Source organism: Nuphar pumila, chromosome 4, assembly GCF_984573655.1.
Source record: "Nuphar pumila chromosome 4, dmNupPumi1.hap1.1, whole genome shotgun sequence".
NCBI classification, from domain to species: Eukaryota; Viridiplantae; Streptophyta; class Magnoliopsida; order Nymphaeales; family Nymphaeaceae; genus Nuphar; species Nuphar pumila.
Window position 1 is genome coordinate 96,593,855 of NC_143252.1, and position 15,895 is coordinate 96,609,749.

General features: G+C 41.9%; 1 pseudogene across 1 annotated transcript; it reads left to right on the forward strand.

Moving 5' to 3' along the window:
- The first annotated feature begins 6,679 nt into the window (after window positions 1-6,679).
- On the forward strand, window positions 6,680-8,740 carry LOC149840321 (H/ACA ribonucleoprotein complex subunit 4 pseudogene; annotated as a pseudogene). The gene has a single exon (XR_016431546.1). The product of XR_016431546.1 is annotated as an H/ACA ribonucleoprotein complex subunit 4 pseudogene (transcript).
- Window positions 8,741-15,895: the final 7,155 nt, after the last annotated feature.

Below are 15,895 nucleotides of genomic sequence, written 5' to 3' on the forward strand. Positions count from 1 at the left end.
CCTGTAACGATCATTACTTAAGAAAGCTAACGATTACAATGATTTACATGCGATAACGATTTGTACTAAGGAATATAAAATCCTGTAACGATCATTACTTAAAAATGCTAACGATTACAACAATTTACACTAATGAAAGTTAAATGCTAAAGTGATAATGATTTGTACTAAGGAATACAAATCCTGCAATGATCATTACTTAAGAATGTTAAACATTAGAACGATTTGTACTAACGAAGTGAAAATCCTGCAGCAATGATTACTTAAGAATGCTAAATATTTCAACGATTTATACTAATGAATGATGAATGCTGAAATGATCGTAAATGATTTTAAACCATTTATCTCATTTAATTGCAGACCATCTAAAATAAACTTAGCATTATCTTGCTTTGCATTTATTCTAGCCCACCAGCCGATATTTGGAAAACCACAAATCGCAGGGTCATACTGAGGACGCAAGGCGATAATATACTCCCACAACCAGACCTACAAAATCATATATATTAGTAAGACTATAACCTTCAACTATCTTAGTCTACAATTACAAAATATATAATAAATAATTACCTAGACAAATGGCCAAAACCCTACGACGGGTTTTATACCATTACTTGCACGGTAAAGTTGATTGTATAAGTATGCGAGGATAGCAGCACCCCATGCATAGTTGTCGACTTTATCTAAGTCTTCCGAGAATTGCAACCACATATAACTTATCCTCGAACCAGAAAAATCAGAAAATAAAGTAGGTCAAAAAAAAATAAAGAAGGAAGCCGTGTAACTCTTGGTCAGCTCTTTCAAATACACATGTAGCAGACTGACCTTTCCATTTATTACGAAAAGAATAAACTTTCATCGATGTAGAATTGCTTTCACTAAAAATACATTCCTCCAGTCCTCCATCGACATTCCTAGAAGGGCCATGCACTTGTCCCTTGCGGTATAGTTTGAATCCCGTAATAGAACAACACTTTCATGGCACTTAAGACCCATAATCTGCACCACATCTTCTAGGGTCATGGTGATCTCAAAAGAATCAAACTGGAATGTGTTCGTATTATTATTCCACTTATTTACCCGATGCGTTATGGTGTTCCAGCATGTTTCAAAAGAATGCTGGTCCAGAAGACCGCTGAAGTGCATATTTTGCAATCAATCATTCTGATATTCACTCAATTGTCCATACCACGACAGAACTACAGACCACTGACACCATCCTCTAAGCTTTTTACCTAGTGCTCTACTTCTTCTGTGTCCTCCCTGTAACAAAAAAAACATATTATTCGTATCAAATAAAAATTAATCCCATTTATACTTCTACACATCGTTGTACACAGTTTTTGCTATAAATAATAATCATTGCACATTCGCTATACATAATAATCGCTATGACAATAATCACTATACATAGTCATACCTATAATAATAATCGCTATACATAGTAATTGTTATCACATTAATTGCCATACACAGTAAATCATGACAGATATGATCAATTTACGTACCTTAGTCATACTTTTCTCCTCTTCATCCCTTCCCTCAATCCTCTGCTTTTCAATTTTTTCATTCCTTTCTATTTCCTTCTTTTTCTCCTCCTGTTTTTTCCTTTCCATTTTCTTCTCTTCCTCCTCCTGATTCTTCCTTTCCCTTTCCTTCCCTTCCTCCTCCTGCTTCTTCCTTTCTCTTTCCTTATCTTTCTCGTCCTCCTTCTCCTTTCTTTGCATTTTCTTCTCTTCCTCGTCCTCCTTCTTCTTCCTTTGCATTTCCTTCTCTTCCTCGTCCTCCTCCTCCTTCCTTTGCCTTTCCTTCTCTTCTTCGTCCTCCTCCTCTTTCTCCTTCATTCACCTTTCCTTCTCTTCCTCATCTTGATGCCTATTTCTTTGCCTTTCCTCTTCCATCTTCATCATTTGCCTTTCCTTCTCTTCCTCCTCCTTCTTCTTCTTCAATTGCCTTTCCTTCTCTTCCTTCTCCTCCTTCTTTTTCCTTTGCCTTTCACTCTTCTCCTCCTTCTTCCTTTACCTTTCACTCTCCCTCTCCCTCTCCCTCTCCCTCTCCCTCTCCCTCTCCCTCTCCTTCTCCTTCTTTCTTTGTCTTTCCCTCTCTTTCTCCTCCTCCTTCATTTGTATTTTCTTTATTTGCTTTTCATTCTCCTCCTCCTTCCTTTACTTTTCCCTCTCTTTGTCATCATTCTTCTTTTTCTTCATCTTTAGTTCTTTCCCCTGCTTCCTTTGCTCTTCAACCTCAATATCCAATGAATAATCCTCCACATAATACAATTCCAATGCTTTGTTCCTTTCTTTATCATTCTCAATCTTCATTATATTTTGATACCTTTCATAACGCTCGTATAGATGAGACTGACGAATCATTTCAGTAACCAACATGAAATCAAACAATAGAGGATTTTTTGTCTGATGAGCTTTAGACATTACTAACTTGCACAACACATAAATTTAACCACATCATTATATGTTACAACCACCTCCCCAAGTATATAATATTACAAATTATCTCATTCGTTAAACAATCACTAACATTATAAATCATCATAATATTTGGCTTCATAAGTAAACATCGTTGTAAGATTTAACAAACTTAAGTACAAATCAAGGTAACTTCATAAATACACATCGCTACTGCTTGAAATGTATAAATTGTTGCTGCTTCAAACTTACAAATCCTTGTAGAAATCACAACCTTCATAAGTACATATCGTTGTAACGTTTGAGCTTCATACATAAACATTGTTGTACGATTTATCAAACTTAAGTACAAATCATGGTAATTTTATTAAATCGTTACTGCTTCAAACATATAAATTATTGTTGCTTCATAAGAACAAATCGTACTAACTGTTCTTCGATGCCTAGAAGGTGGATAGGTATAAATCGATTTGTTTGAGTATGAAAATAGGTGTTATTTAGCATGAATAGTAAAATCAATTATAAGATTTAACATTTAAATTTACAAATCGATTTGTTTGCATTGTGAAATCTTACACGAAACTCACCGAAATGATACAAGTTTTGGTAATTCGACAGTGGAGGAGAAACACCTAGAAGGTAGACGCAACCGATAGTGGCAACGATGCTGCACTATGCAGACGATGACAAAGGGTGCTTCAACAACAGCAGACGAAAGCAAAAGTTGCTTCAACGGTAGCAGATGATAACAAAGGGTGCTTCGACGATAACAAACGACGGTAAAGAGTACTCTGGTAGAAGCACACAATGATAAAAGAGAGTCCAATGATGGCAGACGATGACAAATGGAGCTTCTGTTATAGCAGATGATGCAAAAGTTTATTGCTTAGGGCAACAATGAAATGTATAAACTTTGAAGAGTTAACATCGTTCTTGAATCGACATTTCATTTTTTTAGATAGAGGATCTCAATATCACTTTTTTAAACAAAGGATATTTTTATCTTTTTTTTAATCATCGTTTTATGATAAAGATGACAAGGAAGAATACTTAAGTAACCCGGAACACGCACTATAACAATCTGTGCGTCTTCGAGGAGAGGGTGGTGTATGTTCTCCCCCGATGATTCACTGAATCCCACGTCTGTGTTCGGGGGTCTGAATGAACACCACATACACAAGCACATGGGGATCGTATTCCAGTGTATGTTGACATCACTTAGCATTGGAGTCTAGTGTGGTTGCAAAGACTTAAGTACCCTTTCTTGCTATTATTCTCATAAAACGACGGTTTGAGAAAATGACAAAAATACCTTTCATTCAAAAAAGAAAAAACAAACGGTTCAAAAAAAGGACAAACATGTCCTCCATCCAGAAAGTCGAGGATGATGTTGACTCTTTAAAGTCTACACAGCGAAACAAACCTTAATCGTTTCGCCGATGGTGATCCGGCATAACGATGGTGAGCCGACGATCCGATGGTGAGTCGGTGGTCCGATAGTCATCCGGCGAAATGAACCTGAGCCATAAAAAATGTTTGTTTAAACTTTTTATCGTCATCTTCTTTTTCTTCTTTCTCCGTAAAACACTGTAAAACCCTCTCTCTCTCTCTCTCTAGAGAAGAAATCAAGGGAGACAAAGAGTTCCCCCTGGAGAAGGCCATGAACATCAACCCTCTCACACTCTCTCCCTTCTCTCTCTACTTATGTGCACATCCAGCAGACAATCCTACATTGCTCCATCAAACACCGTCTGACCTGCACACTGACTGTAACATCGTTCAACTTGATGAGTTGTGGAACCTGATTCATAGTTTTTGCCCTTACAGAAGGGGGTTTGGGGGCTCCTCCCAGCGTGGGTAGCATCATTCAACTTGATGAGTTGTGGAGCCTGATTTAGAGTTTTTGCTCTTATAAGAGGGGGGTCTAGGGGCTCCCCCCCGACACGGGTCCCGCTGCGCGGTCAGCGGGCGGGGGTCCAGGGGGGGCCGCCTCTGGCGGGGGGCTCGTGGGGGCAGCGCCCCCCGGACCAAAATTTTTTGGGGGCCTTGTATAATTTTTTTATTTTCTTTCCCTCTTTTAACTATCGAAAAAGAGCAATAAAGCATTTTGTTTAATCGTGGGGCGCATGTTTCCTTCGGTTGTTTCTTGCTTGAGGTTTTCGTAACACCTCTTCCCACGATTTTTCTAATTTTCTTTTTATGTTTCTTTCTCACGATTTTTTCAATGACTCCCCTACAATAATTTTTAGTGTTGTCGGGTCTCCAACGAGCTTCACAACAATTTATAGTGATGTACGGTCTTCCAACAATGATTTGTAGTATTGTCGGGCCTTTCTATAGCAATTTATAGTGTTTTCGGGTCTCCAACGAGCCCAATAACAATTTATAGTGTTATACGGCCTTTCAACAACGATTTGTAGTATTGTCGGGCCTTCCTATAGCGATTTGTAGTGTTTTCGGGTCTCCAACAAGCCCCACAGTGATTTATAGTGTTATTCAGTCTTCCAATAGCGATTTGTAGTGTCTTCCGTAAATCACTATACCGATTTGTAGTATTTTTGGGTCTCCATTGAGCCCCACAACGATTTATAGTGTTGTTAGATCTCACTATAGCGATTTGTAGTGTCTTTCGCAAATCACTATAGCGATTTGTAGTGTTATTCAGTAAGCAAATCGCTGTAAATCGCTACTCGAATTAGGACCAACTTGTCAGGGTCATATCTCCTTAACCGAAGGTCATATTTCAAATCGCTGGATATGCACAAAAGTAGAAAGAGAAGGGAGAGAGAGTGAGAGGGTTGATGTTCATGGTCTTCTCTAGGGGAAACTCTTTGCCTCCCTTGATTTCTTCTCTAGAGAGAGAGAGAGAGAGAGGGTTTTACAATGTTTTACGGAGAAGGAAGAAAAAGAAGATGACGATGAAAAGTTTAAACAAACATTTTTGATGGCTCAGGTTCATTTCGCCGGATGACCATCGGATCGCCGACTCACCATCGGATCGTCGGCTCACCATCATTTCGTCGGATCACCATCGGTGAAACAATTAAGGTTTGTTTCGATGCTACCCACGCTGGGTGGAGCCCCCAAACCCCCCTCCTATAAGGGCAAAAACTCTGAATCAGGCTTCACAACTCATCAAGTTGAATGATGCTATCCACGCTAGGAGGAGCCCCCAAACCCTCCTCCTGTAAGGGCAAAAACTCTAAATCAAGCTCCATAACTCATCAAGTTGAATGATGCTACCCACGCTGGGAGGAGCCCTCAGACCTCTCTTCTGTAAGGGTAAAAACTCTGAATCAGGCTCTACAACTCTTCAAGTTGAATGATGCTACCCACACTGGGAGGAACCCTTAGACTCCTCTTCTGTAAGAGTAAAAATTCGGAATCAGGCTCCACAACTCTTCAAGTTGAATGATGCTACCCACGCTGGGAAGAACCCTCAGACCCTTCTTCTGTAAGAGTAAAAACTCTGAATCATGCTCTACAACTCTTCAAGTTGAATGGTGTTACTCACGCTGGGAGGAGCCCCCAGACCTCTCTTTTGTAAGGGTAAAAGCTCTGAATCAGGATCCACAACTCATTTAGTTGAATGATGCTACCCACGCTGGGAGGAGCCCCCAAACCCTCCTCCTGTAAGAGTAAGAACTCTGAATCAGGCTCCATAACAGTCAATGTGCAGGTCAGTCGGTGCTTGATGGAGTAATGTGGGATCTTCTGCTGGATATGCACAGAAGTAGAAAGAGAAGGGAGAGAGAGAGTGAGAGGGTTGATGTTCATGGCCTCTGCAGGAGAGATTCCTTTCTCGGATAATCCTGCAGTGCAGAGACTGGGTCTTAAATAATCATCTTCGGGACAATTAAGTCTTTACAACCACTCCTTTTCTAGAATCTTCATTTTTTTGGCACCAACGAAAGAGAAGATAAAATCTTTGCAATGATATCAAACTCGCTGACAAACATGAGGATACCATATGCAAATGCTTAAATAAGTTGTGTTTTTTGGGACCCCCCGGAGCATGAGATGCCCTGTTGGGGAGGGGGGAGAGGGGGGGGGGCTGTTGGAGAGGGGGCGGTAACATATAACCTGCTTCGGTAATCGACCCCTGCACACCCCCACCCTGCGCTAAAACCCTAAACCCTTTTATTTAAAACGCCTGCAGGCACCGAAACAACTCTCTCCAACCTGCAGGCACCGAAACAACTCTCTCCAACCGGAACTGGGATATCTCATTCCCTCTCCTCTCAAACAAGAGCAGCAGCTGCAAATTCACCATGTCGACTGTCTCAGAAAAGAAGAAGAAAAAGGAGAAGGAGAAGAAGAAATCCATGCACGGTGGGGGAGATGAAGAAGAGGAAGGAGGAGAAGAGAAGATCAAGTACGAGACCACTCTGGACGTGAGCCAGGAGGCGGAGTATCTGATCAAGCCGCAGGGCTTCACCCCTCTCCTCGACACCTCCAAATGGCCCCTCCTCCTCAAGAACTACGACCGCCTCAACGTCCGCACCGGGCACTACACTCCCCTGCCCACCGGCTACTCCCCTCTCAAGCGACCCCTCGCCGAGTACCTCCGCTACGGCATCATCAATCTGGACAAGCCCGCCAACCCTTCTTCCCACGAGGTGGTGGCGTGGATCAAGCGCATCCTCAGGGTTGCCAAGACGGGCCACAGCGGCACCCTCGACCCCAAGGTCACCGGCAGCCTCGTCGTCTGCATCGACCGCGCCACCCGCCTCGTCAAGTCCCAGCAGGGTGCCGGCAAGGAGTACGTCTGCGTCGCCAGGCTCCATTCCGCCGTTCCGGACGTCTCCAAGGTCGCCCGGGCCCTCGAGACCCTCACCGGCGCCCTGTTCCAGCGCCCCCCTCTCATCTCCGCCGTTAAGCGGCAGCTTCGAATCCGAACCATCTACGAGAGCAAGCTCCTGGAGTATGATGCGGAGAAGCACCTCGTTGTGTTCTGGGTGTCGTGTGAAGCCGGGACTTACATCAGGACGCTCTGCGTCCATCTGGGTCTGATCCTCGGAGTTGGCGGTCATATGCAGGAGCTCAGGAGGGTAAGGTCGGGGATCCTGGGCGAGAGGGATAACATGGTGACGATGCACGATGTCATGGACGCACAGTGGATCTACGACAATTGCAGGGATGAGGCCTATCTTCGTCGCATCGTGATGCCGCTGGAAGTGCTCTTGACTAGCTACAAGAGATTGGTTGTGAAGGATTCTGCGGTTAATGCGATCTGCTACGGTGCCAAGCTCATGATTCCGGGGCTGCTGAGGTTCGAGAATGATATCGAAAACGGGGAGGAGGTTGTTCTGATGACGACGAAAGGGGAAGCTATTGCTCTGGGGATAGCGGAGATGACAACTGCAGTAATGGCGACTTGCGATCATGGGGTGGTGGCTAGGATCAAGAGGGTGGTGATGGATAGGGATACTTATCCTAGGAAATGGGGTTTGGGGCCGCGAGCATCTATCAAAAAGAAGATGATTGCCGAAGGGTTGCTGGGCAAACACGGGAAGCCGAACGAGAAAACCCCTGCTGAGTGGTTGAGAAACGTAGTCCTGCCCACTGGTGGGGATTCTGTGGTTGCTGGATTGGCGGCCATGCCAGAGGCTAAGGCACCTCAAGATGTGAAGCTATTGGACAGCAAGGAGGAAAAGAAGAAGCAAAAGAAGCATAAGGAAGATGGTGAGAAAGATATAGAGAATGGGCTTAAGCGAAAAATGGAGGATAGGGGTTCAAGCCCTGTTCCACCTTCAAAGAAGATTAATGTTTTGGGTGATGAAGAAGAAACAGGAGGGGAATCCAAAAAGGAACATAAACTGAAGAAAGTTAAGGAGCAAGTGCCGGAGAAGGTAGACGTTGATGAGAAAAGTGAGAAGAAAAAGAAGAATAAAAAGGAGAAGAGTGAGAAGGGTGAGTCTTTACCCTCTGATGAGGAGAGGAGTGCAAAAGGAAAGAAAGAGCCTGTATCTTCAGTTGAGGATATGGCTCCAAAGGAAGAGAAGAAGAAGAAAAAGAAGAAAATCAAGGAGCAAGATGAAGGTGTTGCAGTAGCAATGCCTCGTGCTGGTGAACGTGAAAAGGAAGATGGTACAAGTGAGAAAAAAGAGAAGAAGAAGAAAAGTAAAAACGAAGTTCAAATTCAGAAAGATTAGCTGTACTTGATGCTGATCTTGACCTTTGTGTCATCTTTGCCCAGGACATTGGCAGCATGAGTTCGGGTGCTTCTGATCTGTCTCTGACAGTATTGGATTGCCTTTGGTGATAATGTTTTACTTTCACGCCTTTAATCTTATAAGTTGATTTTGCAGAACTACTTTTTCCTATAGCTCTGCATATAGACTGGCTCCCTTGTAGTGAAATTAGTTTTGTCCTATCATTTTAATCTTCATTTTCTTTTGGCAATTTTAGATCAAGATTTTTAAGACCCTTGCACCTGCACTTTCAACTTTTAATGCTTATTTCTTCGCTTCTTGTCATCATATTAATAAGTATGGAAATATTTAGTAATAATAGTTGTTACCATCTTAATATGATGACTTTGCTTAGATTGATTATGCACTGAATGTGTCTATTGTATTTTTCATCTCCTTTCCTTCTAGACATGGTTAACGATAATTGTCAGGAAATGCTAATGTTAACAGCGTTGTCTCTTGTGGTGGAGATTCTTGTTATATATAAAGGAGGCTTTGGATTTTTGATGGTCTATCGTTGCACTTTAATTTATCATGATCTCTTTGATGACACTAAAGATTATTATAATATATACAATAATATATGTTGTATTTGTAATCCATGTCGTTCCAAAATTGTCCTGACACAAACATTGCGGGTCATGTCTTCGTACATAGATGGTAAGACACATTCTCCTATGATATGGAAATTTATACAATAAAGAGAACCAAGTCGTTGAATATGAAAGCATGCATATTCCAATGTAAGTACGTTGAGGGCTAATTTAGAACTATATAATGCACTTTGTATAGTTTTGATTAGTCAAATATTTGTAATTTGGAAGCTAAAGCTCAAACCTGACTTGGCTGTTCAAGCTCCAGCCAATTAAGCTCAGGTATGCCAATCCTCTTTCCTTTTTCTTTTTTCAAGTAATTGTGCCTGGTGGCCCTCTTATATGATAGGAAAAACATTTTAACTGAGTACAACAATTCCTTGGAAAAGTTTTGGATATAACATATAAAAAATATGCACGCCATAACAGTCCTAGGCTCAAGCCTGAGCTCTAGCATTTCTGCTAAATGAACATCATCACTCAACCTTTGGTCATTTAATAAATGAGTATCTATCAACTCTGAGCCCGGTCTTGGCTGACTTGTTGCCTTCTCCTAGCTGAAGGTCTCAAATGCATGGAAAGTTATGTTTTGTGCAAGAGTGATGAAGATTGCAGCTCTGGTGGTAGTTTCACACTGCTGATTTAGTGTACAGGGACATGTGCTATTTAGCGTTTGCTCATTATTGTCATTCTAACTCTCTTTCATGTCAAGTAAAATGGGTAGCTCACAGCAGATCAACAAGGCTGCCCTCAGCACATATCACAAAGATGCGTAGGATGTATAATGTATGTTCTTGTTTTGTTGTCAAAATTCACTGAATTGCCTAATGTTTAGTTGATTTATCAAAAAAAGCATTTGCCATATTGTTTTTCCAGGAAAAAATTTCAATGCCTTTTAAATTTATAAAATATTAAGCTTTTGGCAGTATATGACCTTTGAACATTTTCTATAATAAATATACCTAAATTTTGAAGCAGAAATCTATGAATACTGTTCCTTTCTGATTCTATTTTTGTTCATAATATGTTATAATTTAATGCTTTCATGTTAGTTCTGTTTATGCTAGACAATTCTTTCCATTCAAGAGCCTGCCTAAGTCATATCAGATCCATCCAAAAAGAATTGCATGGGTCAGTTGTTAGACTAATATCTTTGCCAAGTACATGCCGTTGAGTGCATATAAGCCATCAAGGACCAGGAATAATTTTTTTAGGAAAATGAAATAGAGGATAATTCAAATGTCAGGTTTTCTTTATGGTTTCATATGGCATGTATTTTGAACCAAAGTGGGTAAAAAGGAAAAACAACAGTTAATTCATTTGTGTTAGAAATTCAGAGCCTGGTTGTTTTATAGTTAGTGGAAGCTTGCATAAGTACTTGGGACTTGTAAGCTTGTTTCCTTGGGATGCTGCCTTTGTACTGGAAACCTGCATTATCTGGAAGGCTTCTTCCACGGCAGATATCTTCATGCTTATCAGTTATCTGAATTAGTAGAGGCTTGAAGTCAAAATGAGGAATTTAGAGGATAAAGCTGTTAATTCTCTCTAGGTAAGATTTTCCTGTACAAGTGGATATTATTTTGTTTAAGCAAATCATACAGGGAAATGCTGCGATTTAGAAAAAAATGTATGGTTTCATAAATTGAAATTGAAATGCAAAGATTGAACTTGATTTAGTCTTAAGTTTATAATTTGAAATCTTGTGATTTGGAAAACTGCAATAGTTTTGTACTAATGATAAATAGGCCATTTTATAGGATATTGGTCATTATCTTGCACTATCTTAACTGCTAATCACACTCATGGCTTTTAGCCACACCTTTAAGGCATAATCACCTTTGGTTTTTATGATGTTTCTCACATACCTTGTTTGCTTCACTCAAAGGTGTTTTTGCATGTATTTGTTTGTCATATCCTCACTTTGGTTTCCTATGCTCGCCATTTTTTTTTTCCTGTTCCTGCTTCACTTTAATAGTTATTTGAACAAGAATACCACTATAAACTTTTGGTAAAAGTTATGTCTTGGTATACGTGGAGATAGCATTTTTTTCTGCATGTCCACGCAGTTTTGAATATCTCAAACATCTGTAATAAGAGAAATACTGTATTGATAAGACCCTCTTCATGGGTTCTTTATATTTGAAATAAAATGAGCAAAAGGCTACTCGTATTTGATGCTAAGGATACATTAAAAATCATCTTTTTCTTGGAGAGATAAGGTATGACATTTCTCCACACTGGAGAGGAGGCTTGTAATTGGCTGTAATTTTGGATGAAGATGAGATTTTGGCGATTATCAAAGCTTGAATTGCTCTAATGCAATGAATTATGTTATTTAACTATTGAATAAGATGGTAGGACTTGAAGAGGATATTGCTTGTTATATGGGTGCATGATGGATGAAGTGGGGACAACCCAGTGGCATTATAAACAAAGTTTTCTCAACGTGGATATTTTATAGGATAGTGGCAAGGCTTGCTTATTGTGTGATATAGATTACCCTATTCTAAGTTGAAAATTGGACGACTAGAAAGAGGCTAAAAACAATCTGTATCTAGCTAAGATGTATTGATTAAAGAGAAAGGAGATTGTGTTGTTTTAGATGGTATGGATACGTAATGGAATCTTGGAGATAGGGAGAGAGAGTGTGGTGCGATCTAGTGTTTAGCCTTAAGGAGCTGCCTACCTAGGGTTCAATTGATTATATGTAACCATTGGCCTCTTTGTAAATTGTGTAGTTGGGGAAGACTTTATCTGCTCATTGGATACTAAAAATTTAAGCCTTCATCACGTGTTGTTAAGTGCGTTGCTACTCAATGCTTGTGATGCTTGGGACAATCATAATCATCAATCAATGTGTTCACAATCGTAGTCAATCTACCTAACAGGTTTGCTGGCGAGCGAGCTTTCTGAGGGAATGGGGCCTTGCCTGAAAAACTAACTCTGCGATGACATCGCCTGCACCGATGCAGGAAGAAAGCACCAGGCCCACTCTTGTTATTTGAGGCAGATATCCCTGGGCGTGCGCTGATAGGGGAGTGAGTAGCTTCTAAGGGTTGGGTTGATGATGCTCCAAGAAGTAGCTTCTAAGGGTTGGGTTTCACGCCCAGAATCAGAATCAGCGGGATTGCTCCCATCAAGCCCCGAAGCAGAGAGTCTGTTGGTGAAGTCGCCAACCGTAATGGAGTAGGGATACAGCCGACTTGACGACCGTTGATAAAGGAGAATCATTGCATCTTGGCCAGAGTCCTCCACCCCTACCAGCCCTGTCAAAAGCTGCAAAATATATGTTCTCTCTTGCCGTTTATGCTCGAGAGATATAGTACGTAAAAACTGAGACAGGCCAACGTGGTTGTGGCATACATAGGTTATGGTATGCGTGGCGCTTCCCATCTCAAATGTGGGTAACTCCAAGTTCGTGTGCTGCTGTGTTTAAAGTGGTGAAAGCAAGCGATATGTACATAAATTAAGGGAAATATGGGACTTACTCTGCCAGTACTGCTGCTATTGATGAAGGGGCTTCAACCAACGATAGCAAATAGGAAGCAAGAAGTAAATGTGCGGCATCGCAGTATGGATCGAAGGCTGGTAAGAGAGGGAAGTCAAAGGCCTGATCAAACATCCAAGAAACAGCGGTGACATTGAGGTTTTTCGGGGGGGGGGGGGGGGGGGGGGGTGTCTCGGCAAATCGCCACCTGCCCTTTGAATTGCCCTACAAAAGGAATAAAATAAGGTAGTAGACTGAAGGAATTGGTTGTCCAGCAAGAACCTGTAAGTAGGGGTGGGCAACGGGCTGGGCAGCCTGATGGGCCAAGCCGACCCGGCCCGCTCTGGGTCGGGTTTGGGTCAAAGTTTTAGGCTCGGGCCCGTTAGCTACTAGGCCGAAACCCAGCCCATCATATATGTAGGTCGGGTGGCCTGCGGGCTACCGGGTTGGTTCGACGGGCCTGATCTATTTATTAACTTTTAATATATAAAAAATAAAAAAGCAATTAATTGCATAGTAACTTGGTAACTATTATTATTTATCTAATTAGATAGCATTAATTTTATGAAAATTAGAAAAATAATTAGTTGGGTACATGGAAACTTGTTAATTATTTATTATTCACCTAATTACTAGCACTAATTAGTTGAGTTTGGGCCAGGCCCAGCCCTCTTCACATTGGCCCATGGCCCGGTTTATGGGCTGCTCTTCAAACCCGAGCCCATTAAGAACCGGGCCAAAGCCTGACCTGTTAGTAAATGGGCTGGGCCGCACTTAAAGCCCGGGGGGCCAAGCTCTAAACAGGTCGGGCCAGATCGATCCCACCCTACCTGTAAGGCTATTTTGGTTAATCATGATAAAAAGTAAGCATGCTTTTGAATGATAGGATTGCAGAAAATATTGGGTATGTTCACTCATCATTATGGAGGATTTCGTGGAATATGAGGGAATATCACTGCCACGGGCTTAGAAGTGAATGCCCCGCGACGTAGCTTCGGGTAATCGCAAACACTGAAGGCAGACCTTTTAAGCACACAAGCAACACACAACACACAACGCACGCATATGAGCAAAAGCAAGAGTATGTGCATGCACAATCACAAAGAGACAAGGATGCAAAAAACTTCTTTATAGATACTTGAAAGCAAAGTACATCAAGAGGGGGAGAGAGGGTCCGAATACACGGAGTTCTTAAGCCGTAAGGCCTTGTGGGGCACTCGAGAGTGCCAAAGAGGTATATACATCAGAGCAAAAAGGTGAAAAATATGGCGGTTCAAAACACGTTCTCCCGCCTAAGTTGGCGCCGTCCTCGATGTCAATTGTTCATGACAGACTTTTACAAGCTGTCGATGTTGAAATATATTGCTGGCCTTCTTCCAGGTGGCTTCACATTCTGGCAATCCCTTCCATTGCACTAAATATTTTTTAACTTCTCCTAGGTAGTTGTTGGAATGATTGAGGATGACTTCTGGTTCTTTGCCTAGTACACTGATCGTTGAGGGTACCCATTGCGGGATCAGAGCACGTTGAGACATGCTCCATTGAGCATCTTTTTCATCTTCATGAAACGACTTCAGGTTACATATGTGAAATACCGGATGCACTTGAAAGTTTGCTGGCAAGTCCAGCCAGTATGCCAAGTTTCTCACGCGTTTGATAATGGTGAAAGGACCATCATGCTTGCGAATAAGGCCTTGGTGGTGGCCATGAAAGATAACTATGCGATCGGAAAATAACTTGGCCAGCACCTTGTCTCCAACATGAAATTCTGCTTGATGACGCTTCACATCCATCCATTTCTTCATGCGCTTGGTCGCCTTGTTTAGGTATGCCTTCGCCAACTTTGTCTAATCTTGCCAGTTTCTGACAAACTGATATGCGTAGAGTGCTTTGCCACGTTCTCGCGCAACAAGGGAGTGCAGAGTCTGCAACTGTTGTTCGATTGCAACTTTAAATAGACTGTAGCTGGATGACTCACTTTTTTGGAGGTTGTAGCAGAATTGAGCTGTATCAAGTAAATTAACCCAATCCCTTTGGTTGGCACTGACAAAGTGCCACAGGTATTTCTCCAGCATACCATTAATTCTCTCTGTTTGTCCATCGGTTTGAGGGTAAAAACTTATGCTGAAATGCAAGTTTGTCCCTATTAAGCGAAACACTTCTCGCCAAAACTTGCCAGTGAAGCATGCATCACGATCGCTGACGATGCTTTCCAGAATTTCTCAATGCTTGATTACGTTCTCTATAAATAACTTCGCAGTATCAGCAACTGAGCAGGTGGCAGGGGCAGGCACGAAGACAACATACTTTGAAAACCTATCCACAACCACGTAGATCGAACTGCAACTTTGTGCTTTCGGCAAGCTCATAATGAAATCTATGGTTATGCACTCCTACAGACGACTTGGCACAGGTAGAGGCTCTACTAGTCCACCGGGTCTCTGATTGGTGGGCTTGTCTTGTTGGCAAATCAAACAAGTCCACACATAAGCATCTATATTATTGCACATCTGTGGCCAGTAGAACCCACGTTCTAACAACGCCAGGGTCCTTTGTTGCCCTAGGTGACCCGTCCAGGTAGTATCGTGGCACTCGTGCATCAAATACCTCCTCAAGGTATCCTGTCGCGGAATGTATAGACAGTCGTCCGCAGTGCAGAGCAAATAATCCTCTAGCCAAAATCTCTGTCTTCCCTTCCTTCACCAATGAGATCAATTATTGAGCCATCAGGTCACTTTTTGAAGCTTCTTACACTTGTTCGAGAAGATTGCTAGTCGGTTGGCTCACACTGCCGTCTCAAGCGAGCAAAGCTGCAAATTTCGCCTTCTGACTCAAGGCATCAACAACAACATTGGTCTTGCCTGACTTGTACTCAATGACCATATCTAATTCTGTCAAGAACTTCTGCCAGCACGTTTGCCTTGGACTCAGCTTCTTCTGAATCTGAAAGTAGCTTGTCACAACGTTGTCAGTGCGCATAACGATATGTGACCCCAAAAGATAGTGCCTCCATGTGCGGAGATAGTGCACAACTGCCAACATCTCGCATTCATGTGTAGTGTATCGACGCTCAGCGTCGTTCAAATTTCTGCTTTTAAATGCGATGGGATGTCCTTCTTGGAGCAACACCCTTCCAATAGTAAAGTTAGATGCGTCAGTCTGTACTTCAAACGGTTGCCGACAGTTAGACAACTT